This window comes from Orcinus orca, chromosome 16 (assembly GCF_937001465.1).
Source record: "Orcinus orca chromosome 16, mOrcOrc1.1, whole genome shotgun sequence".
Lineage (NCBI taxonomy): Eukaryota > Metazoa > Chordata > Mammalia > Artiodactyla > Delphinidae > Orcinus > Orcinus orca.
Window position 1 is genome coordinate 7,102,148 of NC_064574.1, and position 17,846 is coordinate 7,119,993.

Genomic DNA, 17,846 nt, shown 5'->3' on the forward strand with positions numbered 1-17,846 from the left:
GGCCCTCCAGCGAGGTCTGAGTCATTTCCACATCTGCCCACCCTGACCCTTGAATGAAACTGCCCATTTCCTTGCACCCTAACATACCCTGTGCATCAGCTCTTGGTTGGATGGCGCATTCGTTTTAAAATCTTTGTCAAGAAAACTTGAAATGTTTTTGCAGTTTGGGAAGGGCGTTACCTCCCTGGGGCATCTCCACTGTTCACTCATTTTTCAAAGAAGGAAGAAGGGCCTGAAGCGTTAAGGGCTGGTGTACAGTGAGGGTCATTGCTGCCTGCGGAGATTTTCTCTTTCATCCATGGTGAACCACAGATCCTCAGCTAGAGGGATGGTATGAAGCCTTACTTGTCTGAGGTTGAGTGAGTTTATGAGATTCAACTGGAAAGCAAAGAGCTGAGTTAGAGCTAACAGCCAGGGATCCGAGGGGAAGCTTCCCCTCGGGCCAGCCCTGTGCTCCTTCACGAATTCTGCCAATGTTTACTATTTACCAGCACTGTTTCCAGTGCTGGACTTTCCAGGGACACAAATTTTGATCGCGTCATTCCTCACCCTACGGCCCTTTGACGTCTCCCCAGCACCCTTTGGATGAAGCCCAAACTTCCAGGACCCTGCTCTCCTGTCCAGCCTCATGGCGTCACTTCCTCACCAGCCACTCAGGAGCGCCACCCTTTTGGGGTCCTCGAATCCTTCACACAAGCTGTCCCCTCTACCCAAAACAGTTAGCACCTTGCCCCCCTGCTCCCCGTGAAACAGTTAGCACCTTGCCCCCCTGCTCCCCGTGAAACAGTTAGCACCTTGCCCCCCTGCTCCCCGTGAAACAGTTAGCACCTTGCGCCCCCTGCTCCCCGTGAAACAGTTAGCACCTTGCCCCCCTGCTCCCGGTGAAATCCCTCTCTCCTTTCAGATTAATTTAAAGTGTCCTTTCCTTGAAAGATGATGCCCTGTTACCCATATTCTTCCAGACTAAGCTAGTTCTCCCCATTTTTTTTCTTAACACCTTTCCATATCAGGATTTATGACCCTTGTATTTAATTCATTAAGCGGGCGATCATCTATTTGGTATCTGTCTCCCTGCAGAGCATAACGTCCAGGAGAGCAGGGACCACACTTTCCTGCTCTTACTGTATCCCCAGATTCCAGCACACAGTAGGTGCTCACTGGCTACTTGGTTAGTTAATGCGTGGTTAAGGATGAGAGATGCGATGCCTTAGGTTCAAGTCTTTGGAAGGTAAAGAGACACACAGCACCAAGGTGAGAGCTCCTATTTCTGTCTAAGAAGAAGGAAGCTCTCTGACTCTCTGGCCACTCTTTTTGATGGCTTTCAGTAAGAATGACCCCTTAGATGTCCAGAAGATGGACCTCGAGGCCTGGCTAGTCTGCCCACTCTAGTACTGTCCCTTCAATGTGCTGTGAGTTGGTTTCACATGAATATGGGTACTCAGCTTTGGAGAATCGAGCAGAGATGAAGCATTTAGAGGGAAGGGAGGTTTCGAATCTTATAAAGGGTATTGATTAAAGGTCCTGACTTAGTAAAGTTACTTGCTACCTTGTGGATTTTTTTTTCCAGTTAAAGAAGCCAGTAACTTCTGTTCAGTAAGAAAAGATAACCTGAAATGTTAATGGTTTATTATCTTGCTGGCTGGATTTTAATCAGATTCGTGTCCAGCCCTGCAATCCTATCCCAATATTACTGTATTGAATTGTCTCCAGATACCTAGATCCTCAAATGCTCTTTTAACTTTTTTTCTGGTTCCTTCATTAATTACTCAGTTTAATAAAATCTTTGACATGAGTTCATTTTATATTCGCATGAGAGTCATGATTTTACCTTTATGAAAATGATACTTTAACTGTCCACACTGGGAAGAAATGGGAAAACAAAACACAATCTCCAACCCATCGTCACAATTCCCATGAAGTACATCTAACATAGTCTGAAAAGAAAAAGCCCATCATCTGAAACGTGCTTGCACTTGTCTAGAAATAAGATCGTGTGTATCTTTAGACAGAGAAGTTGCTTCAACATGGCAGTTGCTTTGAAGTGCCCAGATTGGCATCAGCTTAGCCAGTGGATTTGCCTGTTGCAAAAGGCGGGGATGCTTGTCCAGAGAACGATGGGCTTGTGTGATCACTCACCCCATCGGGCACCCACAGCTGTGCCCAAAATGGAGACACAGTTTACTTTGCACTTACAGCCTGAAGCCTTCAGAGCAGCAGCCAGCATCTTAAAGGATGTAAAGTCCCAGCAAAGGAAAATCCTAAATATGTTGCTATAACATGATTCCCTTCAGAATAGTATTTCATTATAATTGGTCCAGAGACATCTCCTGCAGTCAATTAATGTCTTAGAGTTTTAATAACAGACTATCAAAATTTGTGTCATAAAAGAATTTTTAAAATGTGAGAAATCTTGGGGAGTTCCTCTCCCAGAAAAGGTAGGTAACAGTGGACTATATTGAATGGGGACTTGTGTTGGGGGCACTGAAGCCATTATGTCACTTAATTTTCAACTGCCTCAGAGGTAGGTTTTCTTATTCCCATCTTACAGATGAGGAAATGGAGGGTCAGAGAGGTCAAATGACTTGTCCGAGGTCACGTGGACTCTAAGCCTTCTCCTCACATCCGTTATTGCACGCTTCCCCTTACAATTCAGTGTCTAGACACCAGCCAGAATGATATTTGGTATATTTGTCTTTCTCTGTCTGTCTTACTTCACTTGATATGATAATCTCTAGGTCCATCCGTGTTGCTGCAAATGGCATTATTTCATTCTTTTTATGTCTCAGAGTAATAGTCCACTGTATAATATACATGTACCACATCTTCTTTATCCATTCCTCTGTCGATGGACATTTAGGTTGCTTCCATGTCTTGGCTATTGTAAATAGTGCTGCAGTGAGTATTGTGGTGCATGTATCTTTTCAAAGTATGGTTTTCTCCAGATATATGCCCAGGAGTGGGATTGGTGGATCACATGGTAGCACTATTTTTAGTTTTTTGAGGAACCTACATACTGTTTTCCATACTACACACACCAATTTACATTCCCACCAGCAGTGTAGGAGGGTTCCCTTTTCTCCACACCCTCTCCAGCATTTATTATCTGTAGGCTTTTGGATGATGGCCATTCTGACCAGTGTGAAGTGATACCTCATTGTAGTTTTGATTTGCATTGAGTGGTATTTTATACACATAAATCAGACTTTTGGTCTCTTGTTTAAAAATGTCCAGTTGCTCAGAACCCCATTTAGAACAAAACCTAAACTCCCTACCGGATTGCCCGGCCTGATCGGCTTCCCGAGCTGCTACTACTCCCGTTAATTTCCCTCCAGCTGCATCGTTTTCTTACTTTCCTGCGATGCACTAAGCTTGCTTCCACCTCAGGACCTTTGCCCATGCTAGTCCTCCTGCCCTGAACGCTCTTCTGCCAGATCTTTGCACGAATGACTCATCCTCCTTCAGATCTCAGCTCGAGTCACCTCCTGAAGAGAATGTCCCTGACCACACGCTGGAGGCTGGGCTCCTCCACGTGCATCCACGGGACTTGGAGGTGATGACCCTCTAGGCATGTTCAAGAAACAGTCTGGTCGGGGTAACCCAGGCTTTTATGGACAGGCTGGCCGTGTGGGGAGAACAAGAAATAGCAGCCGCAGCAAACAGGCATCGTGAACCCATGCCCCGGCACTGCGCTGAACACTTTATAGACAACAGATGGAAGGGACTGACGAGGACTGCAAAGCATCCTGATAACAACTGCAATTGTCACTGAGGCCACTCCCAAGTTATTTTTTAACAGGGTGATAATTTGGAAACATTCGTGTAGATATTTAAGAGATGAAAGAGGGCATATGTTTATATTTTTATTCTCTTTCGGCACAAAGACAGTTAGGTTCTAGGTACAACGGAAGAAACCTTCTTAACCAATTTCCAAAAAGGACATTTCCCCCAAATGCCCATCTTCATACAACAGTTGGGAGAAGGGAAAGGAGACTAGGGAGATGAAGGCAAACAACAGATTCCCTCTCTGGGGAGACGTTCACACAATGGCCAGATGCAATGTGCTAATCTATACTGAATCAGCAATGAGTCATGGGAGTAACTAGCTAGCTTCATTCATTGATTCATTCAATCATTCATACATCAAGACTGCATTGAGCATTGATTATATGCCCAGCACTCTGCTAGAGATACAGTGGTGAACAAAACAGTTCCTGATCTCATGCCGGTGTACGTCCTAGCAGAGGAGACACATTCCAGTCACATCAGAAATAAACGTAGGGTTTCTACTTCTCTTAAGTGCAATGAAGGAAGATATAGACATTTATGAGGAATTATGAGTGCAGTTGGGAAGTGGGGATGGATGAGGGCTTAGGGAACGTTCCCTTGAGAAACGGGCCATGGAAGTTGCAATCTGGGAGTGAGTAGAAGTTAGTCAGATCAAGAAAGGGGGACAAATCATCCAGGCAGAGGAAGAAAAGTGGGTGATGGAGGGAGGCAGTGAATTTGTGTGTCTATGCGAAGTGCACTGTGAGTCAGGGAAACTGAAAGATGACCAGGTGGTCCGGAGAGAAGTAAACAAAAACCTGGGGCTTGGTTTCCGTATTGGTTGATGTTTATCTCTGATTGCTGGGTGGAAAGGGGACTCCACGGAGCCAGTGTGAAGCCAAAGAGGCTCATCAAAGCCAGTGGTCCAGTCCAGGCGGGAGATGCCTGAGGCTCAGATGAGGGTGGCAGTTGGCTCTAGGAGCGCTGCCAGGAGGAGCTGGCGAGGGATTGCGGGCAACCCTGAGGTGAGTCTTGAAAGAAGGGCAGGATTGTAACTGCCAGAGAAGGGAAGAGAGGCGCGCTGTGGACCAAGGGAAGTAAGATGCAGAGAGACAGATTTGGTTCTCATATTTTGTCTTCTGCAGTGATGTGAAGAGCCAGCAGCTACAGTTCTAAGCAGAACCACATTAGATGAGCCTGTAGAAATGCCACCTGCTGAAGCTGCTCTTTGGGCTTCTGCATCATTCCCACTGCCAGGATGGTCATCCCCTCTCTGGGCCGGGAGGGTGGGCACAGCTCCTCAGTTCCTGCCCCATGCTGGCTCTCCAAGAGCCTGGCTTGCCTTCCTGCTTTACTTTCCACTTTTCTTCAGTTCACTTGAAAGAGCAAAGCTGCAGAAACTCAGTGTTCGAGCTGGATGGGGTGGGGGTGGGGGGCTCACTGGCTGTGTTGGCCTCATTTTAGAGCTTTATGGTGCCCGAGACTAGGAGAGGGTAAGGTCACACAGCAGCAGTCAGTAGACTGGGGATTCAAACTCGAGTCTGTCAGACTCTGAAGCCTGCTCTTGTCAATTCAGTGCACAGCCTCTCCGAGTCCAAGTCAATTTCCTGCTCTAATCTGCTGAAGTCTAGATGCATGTAAACTTAGAAGGAGCTGGGTTAATGACGTCTATAGGCAGGAGAGGCAAACTCAAATGGTCACAGGAGCCGGGCAAGCAGTATTATGTCAGGGAGGCAGGCCAGGTGTCAGACGTTTGGGAGCGGTGGAGACTGCGGCACACTCAGGCAGATTTCAAAAGATGACACTTGGGCCAAATGAAGTACTCTGTGGCTGAGTCCAGCCCACTGCTGGGCTCTTAGAGGCCCCACACTGGTTTCCTTTGCAAACTGGAAGTTAACAAGCGGGGGCTGGAGCCTTTCTGCCCAGTGTAGGACTCCTCTAATGGGCAATCTGTTCTGAAGCCCCCCATCACCCCCCCATTATGTTATCCAAGACTATGTGCAAAATGCTCACAGTCTGAGGCTCTCTCCACCCTCCCCTGCTTGCTCCCCTCTTTCCCTTCACAAGGGTCAGATCAGCATCACAACCCAATCCTGCTTTTTCTCGCTTCATCCTCCACAAGTGTTCCCCCCACCCCCAGACTCTTGTATTCTTGAAATGACAGAGGTAGTGGCCAGGGGATAGGAGAGTAGAGATCCTGGAATGTTTTCCATTAAAGTAGCCAGAAAATCTTCATTTCCTTGGGAAGGTAAATCATACCACAGGGTCACCCGCTCACGGCAGGAAGTAGTAAATAAATAAGTGTCCCAGACAGGAAGAGATAGAGATCATAAACGTGGAAGGAACCCTGAGCAGAAAGCCGTTGCTGGGTCCCTGCTCTGTACGACATTGTGGAACCCCATTAACAAGACAGGCCTTTTTCTTCTACTAAAATCCTTCTTTGAAAAGCGTCCATGTTTAGCGTTTTAGCTTCCTTCTCACAGATTCCATGACTTACTTCCAAGAATTCTTGGAAGTAGTAGTTAGTTTCAGGGGAAGGTGATGGAATGATTGATACTCCCCCTCTGAGGGCCATGAGAGAGAATAGTTACACATAAGCCACAATTTTTTTAAAATGCATGCACTGTAAATATTTCAAACCCTGTGATGTATGGGAAATGTGAACCCCTGAAGTTCATGAAGGTTTTTCCTGGATGTAGGAACTTTTCCTTTGAGATCAATGAGATATTCTCTAATACATCTTTTATGAGGCTGCTGAGCCCAGACTGAGAACATAGGAGTAAATGCGGAACGGAGAAAGCTCTTTGATCATCTTTAAAGACAAAGGTCTCCCCTTCAATGTACTTGGAAGTATTTCATATTATATAAATACATAGATAGGCTTAGAAAGATCAAAGCAGAGAGAATGGTGCTATCTGTTGGCTCGTGAATGTTTATTTTCCATCATATTTTAAAGTGCATTATGTTAAACAAAATCGAGAGAGGAGAGAGAGAAAGAAAAGTTTCCAAGAGCATGAGAAAAATCCCCTCACCACCTCCATTTTCCCTTTCCCACCCACATTCTCCAAAAAGGGAAGAAGGACAGAGGAAGGAGGACAACCCTGAGGAAGAAACAAAGTATCCCCATGACACTTTTTTAATGAGAGATGCGGATGGGTGACAGCATTCTGCAAGGCAATCTGGGGAGAGATAAGGGAGGGCTCAACAGGCTTTAAGGAGTCACAGCAAGGGCTATCTGGGAAGGCTCCCCACTTACAACGCAGACTTCTTACACACTGTATGTGTCAACTGCTATTAAGTTCCCATAATTAATCAAAGAGAAAAAAAAATCCTCTCTAATCTTTCGGATGCATATTGAGTCACGTTTGTATTGTTGTTCCCTATGTAGCCAATGCCGCCTTAATAAGGGTTGCTCACAGCTTTTCAACTCTGTTCCACGCACTGGGATAAGTAATTAGCATTGACTATCTCACTTGATAGTCACAATCCCATAAAGCGGGGACTGTTACTAATGTCCCATTTAAGAGATGAAAAGTTAAGGCGCAGAGAGGGTGAGTGACTTAGCCTAAGGTTGCTCGGGGGGCAGCGAATAGAACCAAGACTGGCACACAGGCAGTTCTGACCCTGGAGTCTGCCCTTTTAGCCTACAAATCATAGTGCTTAGCATGCTATCCTTTGTGAGATGGCATGTGCATTTCGATGGATGAGCAAATGACAAAGTGTGCCTCTGGAGAGAGGCATGGTAAGCTGATAAAAACATTTTTAACTCAGTTGGGTAAGTTGTATGGTTAGAGGATCAGAATTAGATTCTCCATTAAGAATTTGGGAAATGGCTTCAATGTAATTACTGGCAAATAATGACACATTTGTATAATGGAATACTATTCAGCCATTAGAAATAATGAGGTAGAGTTTAAATGAGCCGAAGTGGAACATTCTCTAAAATAGAGTATTAATTTTTTTTTGGCCGCATCACGTGGCTTGTGGGATCTTAGTTCTCCGACCAGGTATTGAACCTGGGCCCTGGGCAGTGAAAGTGTGGAGTCCTAACCACTGGACCACCAGGGAATTCCCAAGGATTAATACTTTAAAAAGCAAGATGAGAAACTGTGCAGACAGTATGTCCCTATGTATGCTTTTATGAGTACAGCATCTTTCTGGAAGATGACATAAGTCATTGGGGCTCCCCCTCTGGCTAGCTGAACCGGAGACCAGGAAACTATAGAGCTCTGGGATTAAAGGAAAACATGCTTTCAGTCCATGTTCATTGGTACAGTTTGAATTTTTAAAGCCATATGTATGTGTTTTGCTTTTTCAATATAAAAATCTAGTGTTTAAAAAAGATTCTGTTCTGTTAGAAGAGAATTGCTTCTGCGTTGATGAACTTGAGCTCCTGCTTTCCATGATCACTTAAGCTTGTTCTACTCCCAGATTTGATAGAAGGGAACCTTGACCCAGTCAGTCTTCATCTCAGCCAAAAGCAGTTTGCCACACAAAAGCATCTGGCATCTGGGGAAACCCTTTGTGTACTTCCGGGATAACTCACACCATTGATGGGACTCTCATTGCCCATCCATCAGAGGATCCTTTACAGCATGAAAAATGCTGAGAAGTGCTTGGACAGTTGTTGAGAACCAGCTGATTTTGTGTTTCTTTCTCCCCAGCTCCTTGAGAGTAGGGTCACAGACGACATCCAGAGAAGGCAACAAAAACCTACCACTTAAAGGCAACAGGGTCTAACCGTAGGTGTGTTAAGAATCGCAGAAATTTAGGTGGGGTGAAGCTTTAAGGGTTTTTCTGGCCTGGCCCAGGTAAGTTAGAGAGGCATCGAATAAGTCTCCAGGTAAACAGGAGAGGTTGGGTGCCTTTGCCACCACTACGTCCCCTCCCCTGTGGTCAGCTGCAGAATGACATGGTCCTGGGCACAAACACCTGGGCCAAGTGGGAGGGGCCCCCATGAGGGGACTGTTCCCAAGACCAGAAATTAGGACCAGCAGCTGCAGGACACTGCAGCTGTGCCTTGCACTCGCGTAACATTGGGGAAGGCGTTGGGATAAACACTTGCTGCTTTCCTTCCACATGGAACTGTATTATGAGGTCTGCAGCTGAGATGGGCCACCAGGCCATCAGGCCTCCTCCTCTTTCTCTTCTCTAAGTTAACTTTTCTTTCCTTTCATGAATTTCAGTAGCTTTCCATAGCCACATTTACATTGAAAAGTAAAATTCCACAGGTTACAGGGAACCGAGTCACTTAACATAGCAAAATGGTATATTTCACAACCAGAACTTGCCTTGAGATTTGCAACTATATTAAATTATTTCCTTTTAATGTGTCATGCCTAACATGGTGCTGTAGAACTTGACACAGCTCGGCTGCAATGATCTGCATTTCATTTTCAGAAATACTTAGAATTTTTTTTTAAATGAGGTGACAGCTAAGTAATTTCTTCCATCATCCCACAGCATAAAGAAGAGTTGCTTCTCTTGGAGCTATTTTTATAAAAAACTTAGCAAAGCAGTTAAGTGAGAGAGGCTGAGGGAAAACTGCTGTCTTTCTTGTGGTTAATATTAATTTGCCAGATAGGCTAGAAAATAACTGAGTTTTAGCTTCAGCTCCGCTTCTGAAAAAGTTGAAAAGTTCTGGACTAAAAGGCTCCAGAATGTGTAGAAAGTGATCTGAAGTCATTTAACTGAGATACTGAAATGCCTTTTTCCAGATTACTTTTATATTTAGAGTCATCTTTAAGCTTTAAAAAAAAAAACTTAGGGCTTCCCTGGTGGCGCAGTGGTTGAGAGTCCGCCTGCCGATGCAGGGGACACAGGTTCGTGCCCCGGTCCGGGAAGATCCCACATGCCGCGGAGCGGCTGGGCCCGTGAGCCATGGCTGCTGAGCCTGTGCGTCCAGAGCCTGTGCTCCGCAACGGGAGAGGCCACAGCAGTGAGAGGCCCGCGTACCGCAAAAAAAAAAACAAAAAAAACCCCGAAAAAACCCAAAAACTTAACTGAGTAGAATAGAGCTTTCTAAACAAAATTCAATTTCTCTCTTGTTTGCTTCAAAACGTGGGACATAAAACAACTTTTGATAATTTCCACTGATGGGATAGTTGCTTGGGAAACATCATTACCTACTTCCTTAACTTAGTGGAAAAAATGCAGAATAACAAGTAATGGATGCATTTACACAGTTCACTCTGAGTCCTAAGCAATTGAACTCTTGCAGGAAATGGATTCCAGAAGAGAGAAACTCAGATACAGACATTCACCTTCGTCTTGATCCTTTAAAGAAATTATTTTTAAAGGTGATTAGTCCATACCCTGGAAAACACTGGCAGAAATCACTTCAGAAGGGAACTCCTGTAGTAGTTGGTGCTGGCATGCTGTGAGGTTTGGGGTCTAGAACACTTGTGCCTGAGCACTGCTCTTTCTGCAGCTGTCCCTACCTGGGGTGGGGTGAGAGATCTGGGCTGAAACCAACAGCCATGGGTGGGAAAGGTAGGGGCCGGTTACATAACACATCGGTTCCCTTCCACCCATCTGGATGCAAATAGCCATTGTCTCCGGCTTAGCTGTAGGCACTGGGGACTAAGAAGGGAATAAACCTGGTGAACTTGGAAATGAGAAGGGATATAAGAGAAAAAGAAAAACTTAAATAAAAGAAGGATTCCCTGTTTTCCCAACACCTCTAAAAATGATCCTGACCATGGCTTAGTCTGTGAACACGCACAAACCTTAACCGATTTCTCCATGATAACGTTGAACTCTGATCCTTCCAGCTTTGAATTCTTCCTAATGGTTCAGATGAAAAGGCCTCTCTCCACGGGGACTTGGGTAGCCGCAGAAGGCACTGCCGACTAATGAGACTTTGAGAAAGAGGCTGTGGTCAGAAAAAAATTCCAAAAAAATCCCAGTGGAAATGAAACATTTTCTTCCCTGATGTCTGAATACTGTGGTTTCCAATAGGTTTGGGTCCTACTGGAAGGTATATTGTTTGAATATACTTCCCCTATTCATGGGACCCTTGCTAAAATGCACTTTTCGTGCTTCACTGATTTGACAGTTATTTATTAAGTACCTACTGTATGTCTGACAACGTGTGCTGGGGGGAGGAAGATGAACAAGGTTCTGTTAGTCTAAGCCCAAGGGTTGAAATGATGCAACAATAAAGGTCTCCCAGGTCTTCTAAGTAATTGATATTTTTGGATGTGGCCCAAGACAGGTCCATGTTATACCAAACTGTTTCTGTAGCTTGTAGTGCCCTAGAGATCCAGCATATTTATTCATCCGTCCCCCAAACCCCCTCCCCACCTCCAAGTTCACTCCTTGCTAGACAAGTCTCTGAATTCTTGTTTCAGGTATTTGGTTTGGGGAAAAGAGAGTTGAGAGCAATGTTGGGCCAAGGTAAGTGGTTGAGAATTCAGCCCTCTCTTGTGAGAAACACATGGAGGGAGGAGGGCAAGTAGCTGAGAATTTTCCTGGGCCTCAGTATCCTCATCTGAAAGTGCAGGGTTCCCATCCAGCTGCAACCCCCTGCATTTTGCATGGTTTCGTCTTGCTCTTATCTCCTACTTCATGAAAGCCATCAGAGGGATTAAAGAAAATGACAGGTGGAATCCTTTCCTTTCTTATCTTTTCCTTCCTTCCCTTTTTCTTGTTTTGAAGCGTAAAGGGGATCAAAGGCATGGAGACGAAAGAAGGTGTTTCGTGTCCTTTGATTGGTCTGAAGCAATTATACCACCGCCAATTAGGAGAAAGCTTTGTCTAAGACTGTGTTTCTTAAACTTCGTGTGTCTATTAACTGCATGCTTCCTGTCATATCCATGTGCTGTCTGTACATTTTTAACTTCAAGGAAAATATTAAATTAAGCCAATAAAAAAAAAAGTCTCCCAAAGCAATATGACCTATGAAATTACAAGTTTGATGAGCTAGTTTTAGTTTTTTCCAATGCACATTAAAATACAGAGCTAACATTAAGAAATGTTCTATCTGTGTACCACACCTAAAATCACCTTGTATGAATGAGGTCAAAGTCCCTGCAGGGTGTGATTATTTTCCATTTGATTGATCAGGAAGAATTCAAAACTGGTCCAAGCTGTTTACTGGATCATAGAGAAATGTGAAAGTTCATACTTGTTCACCGAATTCTCCGTTTGTTAGGGTCATTTTTGGGGGTGTTAGGAAAGCAACGAGCCACCTGTTCTTTAAGTTCTTCTCTCAGTCTGTTGGTGGGCATTTATTCCAGTTCACTGGGTTTATTCATTTTGTTGTCAATAATGAGCCACAGATAAACCCATCGCTAGCGCCACAAGGAAGGTTATAGAGAATGTGCTTTGTAACTGTCCCTGTTGATTTCCCCAGGGCTGTTGATCCCCTCCATGTTGGGAAACATCCGTGTAGGACAGAAGCAACTTGACATTCTCGCTATTAGTAATTGACTGTCGTGCCCTTTCAGCCTCCTCTGAGTTTGAATTCTGAACCCAAGAGAACATTCCACAGGCACGTTTTACTTTTTGTTAACTAGATGGCAAGCGTCTCCGAGGGAGAGGCACCCTACTGCTTTCTTACCCCACTTCTCACCCCCTCCAACCCCCAAAAGACAAGCTGCCTGTAACAAACAAAACTGCTCCTGATTCTAAGGAGAAGCAAGGGTTTAAAGAAAAAGAACAATCGATTCACCCTGGAGTGAGTGGGCCCGATGCAGAGCCCAGACTTGACCAGGAATAACATTTCCTAGAGGAGTTTTAAGAGCTGGCAAAGCCTCCCCGCAAAGAGCCAGGAGATGCCGTCCCAGGCGAAGACGCACACCCCGCCTTCTTGTTCCTATCTCTGTCCTTGCCATGTGCACACAGGAGCCCTCTTCCATTCCAATAAACACATGGTTTATGGGCAATACGTTTGGAAATGGTTCCAAAAATACTTATTTCCCCTTTTTGCAACTCATGTTGGAGTCTTCGAATATCACTTGTAGTGGTATCTTTTTTTTTTTCTTTGTTACCAGCCTCCCACCTTCCTCCTTTGAAGTTATTTCCCCTCCAGGCTCTTGTCATTTCCCCCCTGAGTCATCACAGTTCCAACATGACCACACACATTTCTAAGGTCGCTTCCTCATTCCATTATCATGCAGGCCACTCTCCTTTGAAAAGTCTCCTGGCAACATTTTTAACTTGTAGTATAAGCAGTTGGTGTTCTGTCTGGCCTTTTTTCTGCACCGCCCACCCCCCCCCAAAGTGAGCTCTATAGCAAATACAATGTTAAGAGAATAAAGGTTATGGACTCCCCTGGTGGCACAGTGTTTAAGAATCCACCTGCCAATGCAGGGGACACCGGTTCGAGGTGTGGTCCGGGAAGATCCCATATGCCAAGGAGCAACTGAGCCTGTGCGCCACAACTACTGAGCCTGCGCTCTAGAGCCCACGAGCCACAACTGCTGAGCCCGCGTGCCTAGAGCCCGTGCTCCGCAACAAGAGAAGCCACCGCAGTGAGGAGCCCGCGCATCGCAACCAAGAGTAGCTCCCGCTCGCTGCAACTAGAGAAAGCCTGCGCACAGCAACGAAGACCCGACACAGCCAAAAATAAATAAAGAAAAAAAATAAATTTATAAAAAAAAGAGAGAATAAAGGTTATCGAACAGGGGAAAGAATAATAGAAGGTAACGGATTTTTAACGCTAATGACAGTTTATTAAATATTAAGAAAAGTGACGACTTTTGTCTTCTGTGGCATTTAGAGCAGCGTCTGGCTCAATATATTTGTGGAATGAATGAAAGAAAATGGAAATAAAGTTGGTGGAAAATAAACATCCGTTTCTTAAAAAAATAAAGCATATAGCACATGTACCTCAATAAAAGCTATTTATACCTTTATTTACTGTTCTTTCTGATCACATCTCCTGACACTCTCAAACACCAAACGTTTTATTTTTTTCAAAAGACAGAGCAAACGGTTCTTCTCCATGTGCGTTGAGAACAGCACGGTACCATCCAAAATGGAAAATGAAGCCCTGGCCCTGTCTCCTGATTCACGTCCCTGCTTCTGCTCTTTCCTATTGACTGTCTGTGTGTGCACGGCAGCCTTAAGATGTCTTACAAGACGTAAATCAGCCCATGTTATCTCCTACTTTACACAGGCCAGTGGCTTGTGTAAAGTAGCAGTTTGAATGCAGTTAGAGTGCATTCTGCAGTTAGAATGCACTTCAGAGTTCTTACAGCATCGACGAGGCCCTATGTGAACAGACCCTGCTTACCCCTCAAATCTTGCTTCTGACACTTTCTACCCTTGTTAACTCTGCTCTGACCACTGGCGTTTTCATGGATGCTCTGCTCTGCTGAATTCATTCCTGCCCTTGCATTTGCTGTTCCCTCTGCCTGGAAAGCTTTTCCCATCATTCTGGTTTCCAGAGAGGCCCTTTCTGTGGATCACCTCTATCAGGTCACCCTGTTTTTTTTGTTTTTTTTTTTAATACTAATTTTTTAAAAAAATAAATAAATTTATTTATTTATTTATAGCAGCATTGGGTCTTCATTGCTGCACGGGGGCTTTCTCTATTTGTGGCGAGCGGGGCTACTCCTTGTTGTGGTGTGCGGGCTTTTCTCATTGCTGTGGATTCTCTTGTTGCAGAGCACGGGCTCTAGGCACACAGGCTTCAGTAGTTGTGGCACACGGGCTCAGTAGTTGTGGCTCTCAGGCTCTAGAGCAACAGGCTCAGTAGTTGTGGCTCTCAGGCTCTAGAGCAACAGGCTCAGTAGTTGTGGAGCATGGGCTTAGTTGCTCCGCGGCATGTGGGATCTTCCCAGCCCACGGCTTGAACCCGTGTCTCCTGCGTTGGCAGGCGGATTCTTAACCACTGCGCCACTGGGAAGCCCTGTTTTCTTTGCTTTAGGGCAGTTGTCAGCACCTGAGATCATTGTGTCCATTTACTTATTTACCGACTGTCTGATCCCACGGGAATGTCGGCTCTGTGTTGATCGCTCAAACCCCCAGAGCGCAATGATTCTGTCTTGGGTGAGAGGCTAAACGGTGGACCATGAGCTGTGCTTTCAAGCTGGGTGCTGTGGTTACTTGTTTTGCTTTGGGAGGCAGGTGAAGGGATGAGGCTGCTGGATGAGGTCAGAGGGAGACCACAGGTCCTTGTGGCCGTGACTTCAATTGCACAGGCTCAGATCTAAGGCAACATCTCGCCGTGGGAGAACGAGGGGGGTAATTCTCAAGCATCTAGGTTGAGAGGCGGGTCAGGATGGGGCCAGGTAGGGGTTAGAAGAGCTGAGAGTCAGGGGTGACCTCTGTTCCCAGACATCTGGTAAGCAGGAAGTACTATTCCTGTCCTCGTGGCCATGTTGCAAGGGCTCTCTATCTGCACTCCAGGTAACCTCCCATTCATTCACACATGCACACCGACCAAAGTGTTTCTTGAACACCTACTATGTGCAGGCATTGCTGTAGGCACTAAAGATGCAGCACTGAATAAGAAAGGCCAGATCTGTCCCTTATGGAGATGAATTTCCAAAGGGCGAAACAAAGGCAAGACAATTTCCAATCTTGTTAAGTGAGGCTGAGACGGATGATGAGAATGATGGGATGGGTGTGGAAAAGGGAGGTGGTTTAGACAGGGTGGTCCAGAGAGGCCTCTGGATGGGGAGATGCTTGAGAGGAGGACCCAGTGGTCAAGCCACAGGGAGAGAGGAGCATTCCCAGGTCAGGAACAGCAGGGGAGAAGGGGAAGGAACTGAGGTGGTGGGAGCTGGTGGGAGTGGCACGCGGCAGGGCCTGGTGGGTGATGGTGAGTTCCCTGCCGTGATCACACTTGCCCTTCTCCGACAAAGACTGAGTTGAAAGTGTCTTGCTTACCATCTGAGAGCTTTAAAGGTACAAGGAGAGCCTGAAATTGCTCCTTATTCACAAACAAAGCCTCACCGAGCGTTCTTGCCCAGAAGCACCAGAGCAGAAGAGTCTTGGTGAGCGGCAGACTCATCCAATGCCCCTGCAGCCTGTCAGGGTCTAAACTAACCCTGGGAGTGTTGGTGATTTTTTTTTTTTATTCTAAGTCTTTACCTAGACCCTCCTTGAGTGAATCTAGAACCATCCCACTCAGAGTTGAGATGGAAGAGGACCACAGGATGTTTGCTTTTTAACTGAAGCTGAATCTGAAATGTTGAGAACATTTCAGGATGTTTAAACGTTCTTAAAACATAAATATTATTTTGATCAGTGCTCTGGAACATCCACCCTTCAGTAACATGGTAAAGACACTTGGTTTGAAAACTCCCTTCAGAAAACCAAGTGAGCAAAACAGCCTATGGCTCTATTTATAAAAGAGAGAAAATATAGATTGTAGAGAAAATACTATGGAAACTAAGTTTTCAAATTTTAGAAGTTCTCAGAAAGTGATGGAAAACAAAATACCATGCTTATTTGACCCAGGATTCCTCTTCCAATTCCTGGCCATTCACTCCAGGGAGACAAAGATGCCTGTACACAAAGATGCTATTTTCAGCATCGCCTCTAATGGTGTGGACATGTGCACGCACACACAGACACATACGCTCAGAAGTAAACCGCAACAAACAGGACCAAATCACTAAAATACATGCAGACTCTATTTTCATAAATAAGGCACTTTTGAAACAACCAAAAATCCAAAGCAAGGACTTACATATAGTAAAACCAGTTATTCACCTTGTCTTTCAGACCTAATTTTCCAGCGTTTCATGAATGGAGTTGAACATGGAGTCAATCAGCTACAGTCCAATGAGATGTTGGATTTACGGCCTTGGCAACACACAACGGTCTCTACCTTTTGCAATTACACTGTTTGAGACCAGTGTTTCCTAGCTCTAATACCACCATGTTTATTTTTTAGTTTTCTCTTCATTTTGTAAGACAGTTTGCGGAAACCTAATAAAAGTCAGACAATTACACAAAATCCACTGTGCACAAAGGTGAAATTCTACTGACGAGGAGCTCTTGGTTGTTTGTCAAGCAGCAACACTGGGGAACAGCCTGAAAGGGCAGGCACAGTTCACCTCATGACGTACACAGGCTGACCTCGGGGCATGAAAGGAGTCTGGGTGCCCCTAAGTGAAAGTCAGGATTGCTTTAAAGTCAGATGCACCAATGCTGAGAACCACTCACATGGTATGACTCCTTCAAGCATTGTGTTACCGTTTAATCAAAAGCACCTAAATGACAACGTAGGCATTGAAAATACTGAGGTAGGTCAGTGGTGCTAAAACAGATGGAGCTCTAATATGTACTGTTCACTGTAAAAGACAAGAAGCTCAACAGTTGTTCAGTTACTGCTCCTGTTCTTGAAAAACCTTTAAAAAAAATCATATTATCTTATATGTGCATTGGCAGTTCTGTAGGGATACCCAAGAAAGCATGAACTGAGGTTGCCTCTGGGCTAGGAATGGAAGATTTGGGTTCTCGCCCTGGTGCTGCTGTAACTGGGTAGGGGGTGCATCCGTACGAGCTGAGACATCATTCATCTAAGACTTGGGTCGGCAAACTAGGGCCTGTGGGCCAAATCCACATGACCAGTCCAAGAGTAAAGAATGATTTCATATTTTTTAAGGGTTGTAAAAACAAAAAAGAATATGCATCAGAGGGACTTCCCTGGCAGTCCAGTGGTTAGGACTTTGATCTTCCACAGCAGGGGGCCAGGTTTGATCCCTGGTCCGGGAACTAAGATCCCGAAACCCGAGGTGCAGCCAGAAATAAAAAATAAAAACAGGAATGTGCACCAGAGATCAGAGGTGGACCACAGAGCATAAAATACTAGCTGGCTCTTTATGAAAAGACTGCAGACCTCTGGCCTAAGGGTCAGCATATAGTGAGCTGGTTAAGTCTGGGTCTGCGTCAGTCTGTCTGGGTTTGGCTCCTGGCATTCCACTTACTAGCAAATGACCTTGGCAAGTCAATGAACCCTACTTTCCTCATCTGTCAAATGGGGATAAGAGTAACACGTCTACCTTATGGAGATGTCGAGAGGATGTAATGAGAAAAAGCTAGAATAGCACTCAGCGCCAGGCCTGACAGATGGACAGTCAGTAAGGTCAGCTGTTATTATCTGTATAATATCAATAACA

General features: G+C 45.2%; 1 protein-coding gene and 1 long non-coding RNA gene across 2 annotated transcripts in view; one reads left to right on the top strand and one right to left on the bottom strand.

The window, feature by feature from the left end:
• Positions 1-17,846, bottom strand: part of CASS4 (Cas scaffold protein family member 4) — a 49,238-nt gene that overhangs the window by 25,133 nt on the left and 6,259 nt on the right. The gene's annotated exons all lie outside the window — the stretch shown is intronic.
• LOC125961542 (uncharacterized) lies at positions 8,443-11,451 on the top strand. The gene is made up of 3 exons (XR_007472416.1): positions 8,443-8,511; positions 11,118-11,163; positions 11,425-11,451. It is a non-coding gene; the product is annotated as an uncharacterized LOC125961542 (long non-coding RNA).